This window comes from Rosa rugosa, chromosome 7 (assembly GCF_958449725.1).
Source record: "Rosa rugosa chromosome 7, drRosRugo1.1, whole genome shotgun sequence".
Lineage (NCBI taxonomy): Eukaryota > Viridiplantae > Streptophyta > Magnoliopsida > Rosales > Rosaceae > Rosa > Rosa rugosa.
In genome coordinates this window covers 16090585-16096595 of record NC_084826.1, presented here as the reverse complement: position 1 = coordinate 16096595, position 6011 = coordinate 16090585, and the positions used below count along the sequence as shown (strand labels likewise).

General features: G+C 36.0%; 2 long non-coding RNA genes across 2 annotated transcripts; both read right to left on the bottom strand.

The window, feature by feature from the left end:
• Positions 1-663: 663 nt before the first annotated feature.
• Positions 664-1367, bottom strand: LOC133720241 (uncharacterized). The gene is made up of 2 exons (XR_009851778.1): positions 1035-1367; positions 664-922 (listed from the first exon to the last, which is right to left on the bottom strand). It is a non-coding gene; the product is annotated as an uncharacterized LOC133720241 (long non-coding RNA).
• A 2825-nt stretch (positions 1368-4192) lies between these two features.
• LOC133720408 (uncharacterized) lies at positions 4193-5410 on the bottom strand. The gene is made up of 4 exons (XR_009851842.1): positions 5090-5410; positions 4833-4918; positions 4587-4744; positions 4193-4475 (listed from the first exon to the last, which is right to left on the bottom strand). It is a non-coding gene; the product is annotated as an uncharacterized LOC133720408 (long non-coding RNA).
• Positions 5411-6011: the final 601 nt, after the last annotated feature.

The following is a 6011-nucleotide window of genomic DNA, read 5'->3' as shown; positions in this document are numbered from 1 at the left end:
AAGATAAAGTTAATTGTCACTCCACTTCACAGCGATACAATATCATAAATGATGAAGCAGATGGAGAGATTATTCACTACACCAAAAAATGAAACAGACAACGGGTAAAATTCGTTGTCTGATTTGGACGCTCACCGTTGTGTATCGGAGCGTTGTGTGTTTAAAATTTGCACAACGGTGCAACACCGTTGTATGATATGCAATCAGTCAACAGATTTTCGTTATCACCGTTGTGTCTTCTCTCGGCATATGCTAGGCAGAGCTGCTGCATAGCATGGCAGATGCATCATTCATACAACAGAACTTGTTTTCAAACTGTTGTTGGAAAGCCTAGTCAGACAACGTGTTCTTTGATGTCACCGCCGTCTGATATACTATCACACTTCAGTTTTAATGTATGTTTGTTGTGTGAATTGGTTTTGGACAACATTAGTTCAGTTTTTATCGTTGTGTGATTGTAAAATGAGAAGACATTTTTTCTTTAAAACCATTGTGTGATATGTAATGAATGTATTGAGTGAATGGACAGTTTTGTGTACTCAGACAACGTTGGATTGTCACACTATAAAACTGTTGTACGATCAATTTCATTTGCTATATTTTGAGCATAGCTCCATTTTACCTAATGAACAGTGATCAATTGGAAACAAAACACACTGCAAATCATCAAATGGATCCACCAAGATGCATTCATATTAGTCATTGTTCCACAAAATCATGAAACCTAAAAGCCAAAGTGGCATATGTTCACTAAACCCAAAAGTAAAATGATCGACCTAGTACTTTGATAATGAATTGGTACATAATACTTGAGAGAAATCAAGACTAATATCAGGAAGTGGTGGGATGTGAGATCAAATCTAGCTCTCCACCTGCCTTCCCAGCACCAACTATGCACCATCCTTTATTTGAACAATATGATCTGCAAAGAAAGCAACACACAAGTCAGTATCAAACCATCAACTTTTTGTCTATCTATAGAGAAGGAAAAGTGCATCATCTAAATAGCATGAGAGAGAAAGCGCTTAACTTACATTAGATTTAGGGTCAAGTGAAGTTGATTTATAACACATGTATAAGGTACAAACCCAAAAATGCACCAAAACATATTAAAAGGTAAACATTAGTAGAAGGTAATTTCATTAGGAAAAAAAGAGCATGAATGATTAAAATTTCATTTATAGTACAAAGGATAATTTGGAAAACAAACTAAACTCCCCAAGTATAGCACCAGAACAGCTAAAAATGCACCGAGTTTATATGCATCTATGAAGACCAAGAAAACCCCTTTCAAATCTAAAACAGTTATACAGAAAATAATCAAAAGGGTTTGATTTCTAGGTCGAAAAAACACGAACTAAAACCATAAAAATTGCCAGAAATACCCAAAATCCTACAAACATACTCATAAGCATTCTAAGAGTAACAACAAGCTGCAAGCTTGAGACAATTTCAGAAAACTGGTAACAAGAAAGAAAAATTCACCACCAACTATTCTTTCAGTGATTTTAAGCACAACTTTCCAGATTTCAAGTAGACATGCAAAGCTACTATTTTGCATAGTTTCATGCTATTCGTAGTTCAAATGGATGGCCAAACAAGAATCCAAAGTGACTGAAATGTTGAATTCTGCAGAAATCCTGAAACAGTGCAGTAGCTTCAAAATAGCATAAGTATCTCATTTTAACTCCTTTTTTCACAAAACCATGTTCAAAATGATCATTGAAGAGTCTCCTTTAAGATATCAAAAACTGAGAGTAAAACAAGAAGTATAGGTTTTTCGAAAATCATGAAATGCCCCACTGGTTCAGCTTGGGTGTCAAACGCGGGAAGAATCAGAATATCAAAACAAGCTTAGCCACTCATATCAAATGCTTGTATATACTTGAACCTAGAGACGATAAGCCAATATCGGTAATACTAGAAGAAAAATGCTCAGCAAATTAACAATTCCTAAATTAGATGAAAAGCAGATATTATAGATAGAGGAAATAAATACCTGGGAGAAGAGAAAGGAACAAGTGTACAAAATATCACCCAACTATCGAGCTCAACATATCAATGATAGATAAGCAAAAAAAAAAATTACATTGAAGGAAATCACACTATAATCCAATTTCAATGGTCTAACTGTTACTATATATACACAGATACTAAACTGAGGATCAGCTAATTTGTTTGTATAAACAAACAAATTAATAAGTACTTGAACGTCTACAGCAAGCTTAATGAGTAGATAGCACCATATCATGCATGGATATAAGCAAAATAGCACCAAAGAAGAATTATGGCACAAATATATTCAAGGATTTGAGTTTCATTTCAGCATAACATTAACATGCAGATCATACACACAAAACCAAAATAACTTGGATTTTGATAACTCACATTTTGAGAACCATTAAAATTGACAATAGCACTGGAGCTCCGCCAAGTACCAACAACTTTTGAGACTCCTTATCTTGAGGATTGATCAAGCAATACTCTACTTCCAACAACTTATTCAAACTCTTATCCTCCACTGGCAAAACAGACACATAACATCCACTAGACTGATAAGCAAAGGACATAATTTAAGATAGATGAATAAAAAAAAGTAAGAGCATATTTTTTTTTTTTTTGATTAATGTAATAACTTCATTCATTAAAACTGCAATTACACCGAATCACAGCACCCACTAGGGTTTACACCAAAGAACAAACAACTAAAGACTAACACCACAATCCTCACTCCAATAAAGAGAGAATGCCGCGTCAATAGATTCAACAACCAAGATCGAATTGAGCCGCTGCTCGCGCAAATTGGACCAAAATAAGTAGCAATTACTAGAATAGGAACAAACCAATAGAACACTATTGGGCGGGCTATCCCAGAATCTCCCTTTCTCCTCAACACAGGCTGATAATGAAAACCCAGCACACAGACTGGGTAGGACTGGATCCTGATGACAACGAGCCAGCAACCCAAATCGATCCGACCGCCGGAATCCACGACGACAACCATAACTCCATAGAGTATAGACTTATTCGACAACTGGAAAAATCAGAGCATATTGGTGTAACTTATAATGCATCTATAACATAATTTAAGCCATCATATCAAAATCAGAGGAAAGCAAATAGCCAATTTCAGCATTTTTGAGGAAGACAACTGGAAGATAAAGATAAAAAGAGTTACAATATACGCACAAAATACTTATAGAGATATAATAGGATGACGATATAGAAGGAGGCAAACCTGCCAAGACTTATGTTAATTCATTGTCTTGCAGAAACAAATGGAACCTAAGCTTCCATCCCACTCTATGAGTATGAAAAAAAGAGTGAATTCCAGGAGTAAAATAAACTGACAATTTATTTTCTTGGATAATAAATTAATAACAAAGGTCATCAGTGAACAAAATAAATCAGCATTTTTTGAGAAATTAAAAAAAAAAACTCAATAAATTAAGCATAGACAACCAACTGCACTGATAACTTCAGTCTAAACTGCTTACTATGTTGGGATTAAACCTGCAGAAAGTGTAAAATTAATCGAGAAACAGAAACACGCAGATCATGCCCTGTTGAGTATGACAGATCCTTCAATTCCAAATAATCGGCTAACAACCAATAGAATTGGAACCATTGATTGAGCATCTTACCCTCAGCGTTTCCCATGAAGATGCAACATCTCTACTAACAGAGAAATTGGCCCCTCCCCCATTTTCTGCAAAGACATACTTATCCAAAGTTACCGACTTTAGTTGTACCACTGTTCCATCCTAATGTCAATGGCCACAAATGAGTTAGCTGAAACAACAATGAGAACCCAGAAAAGAAAAACTCCAACCATTCTGAAAATCAAAAAGAAATTTCTGGAAGGATGCTCACAAGCATATCTCCATTGGGAATGCCATCAAAAAGTGAAGGCTTGATCCAACCTTCCACTACCAACCACCCTCCCAAATATACTGCTCTCACTTTAGAGTCACCATGTAATCCCACCACTAGGAAAAACAAATAGAACACACACATTAATAAAAAACAAACACTAATTAATTTTCTTGATATGGATACATTTCAAGCTCGAAACTTTTAGGAAGAACCAAAAGAATCCAAGAAATAGAAGATTAGAGTTCACCTGAGCATACTGGAGAGAACATGAGCCAAGAGCATAATAGAAATGTGCAAACCCATTTGCTAAGACACTATACCAAAAATTAATCGAATACCACGATATATGAAGCATAGAACAATAGATTTCAACAAATTAAAGCTTCAGAACATATTTAATAGCATTCCACAAATTCAATAGTCAAGCTCAAAATACTCACAAGTCTAGCTCCTGCAATCAATACCAACAATAGTTGTCAAGCTCACTCCACCAGTCAAACTGAGTCTACAGCTTCTTCCAACTACACCAGATATGCCTTGTGGGTCCGCTGAGAATAATCAACAAGGCTATCCAAATACCAAATCCAAACCTCAACAATCTAAATAGAAGCAGTTAAGATCGAGTTAGTATTATGACAAAATTAGATAACTGACATAAATTTTCATCTTCTTGTGGAGATCATATGAGAGCACAAGGTGATGGGTCGTACATAGCCGATGTGGCTTCATAGGATGGTTGGGCCTGAAGTAGACGCTGCCCACATCCCCTACAAAACCCAATTTTCTTCTCAATTTATGTAATCAAAAGTGGAGTCAATGGACATGAAACTGGTTCCTCTGCAAGTAAGTTCCTCAAGACCGAAATTCCCTGCCACAATAAAACCCATTTCAAATTTCAACTACAAATAGGTAAATGATAACACAGACAAAATAGAAAGCACAAAAATTGCAATTACCAATTGTTGAAAGTAGTGATGAGAAGGCCTTGGAATGGTTGGAGAAGATGGTCTGCTGCAGATTCTCTGCAAATAAGGCAAACCAGCTGCGCATAGAACAAAGTAAGATTCTTTCTATCAATGAAAGCAAATAAGCAAAGCAAGATCAGATTTTGAAGCTACTAAGCCAATGAATAACCAACAAACCTGGTTATAATCGAGATTAAAAACCAAACAAAATGCAGTTCTTCACCAAAACAAATCAAAATTTAACTCACCAAGAATAGCTGAGAAACCCCCAAATTGAAGAACCCACAAATGGACCCTAGTTTCAACTCCGGAATTTCGATGTCTAGATTTAAACTCTAATTTCCTCTATCTTCTCCCCAGTACGAAGAACCCACAGATGGATCGAAACCCTAATCAATGAGTATAGTGATGGATAAGTACAGTCGAGCTTTAATCGAAATGTATTTTGATGGCATATGGTGTTTTGCTGAGAGACCCATGTATGGTGTTTTGATGAGATCAGATCGATGGTGTTTTGATTAGATCAGATCGATGGTGTTTTGAGAAGAGAGCTGCTCGAAGAAAGATAGTTGAGGAAACTGCTATTTTGACTAAGTGTTGGTGGGAGACGGCAAATATCATTCAATAGACCTAGCTGCTAGCTAATTATTAAGTTGTACCAACACGTGCTATTAATATGAATCAGACAATATAGACCAAGTTTTGTTGTCTGATTTTGAATAAATTAAACTTGACCCAATTCCAAAGAGGGAAAAGTTCCCGCTCATATGCAAACCAAAGTAATATGTTAGGCGGTGCCCATTTACACAACACAAATAACTCATTTGGTTGTGGGATCATCAATCTGGTGTATATCTCAATCAAAACTTGTAGGTTTTGGGGGGGTTTGAGTGCCATTTTGGGCCAAATATAGGCACATCCAGACATTTCCCTCTTGATCACACAACAAAAGGTAAAAAACGGTTGTATCATATTTTGCATGCTACTCTCATACAACAGATATAACTATGCTGTTGTAGGATGTAGTACCAATTTAGAGCTAAATTTGAGTCGATCTAGGAGGGAAATCTGCCACTATTTTTTTTTTATTCACACAACAGAATAATCTTGTAACCATTGTGCAATGACCTCCTAGATAAAAACTTCAGAATTTTAACCACCTTATACAAC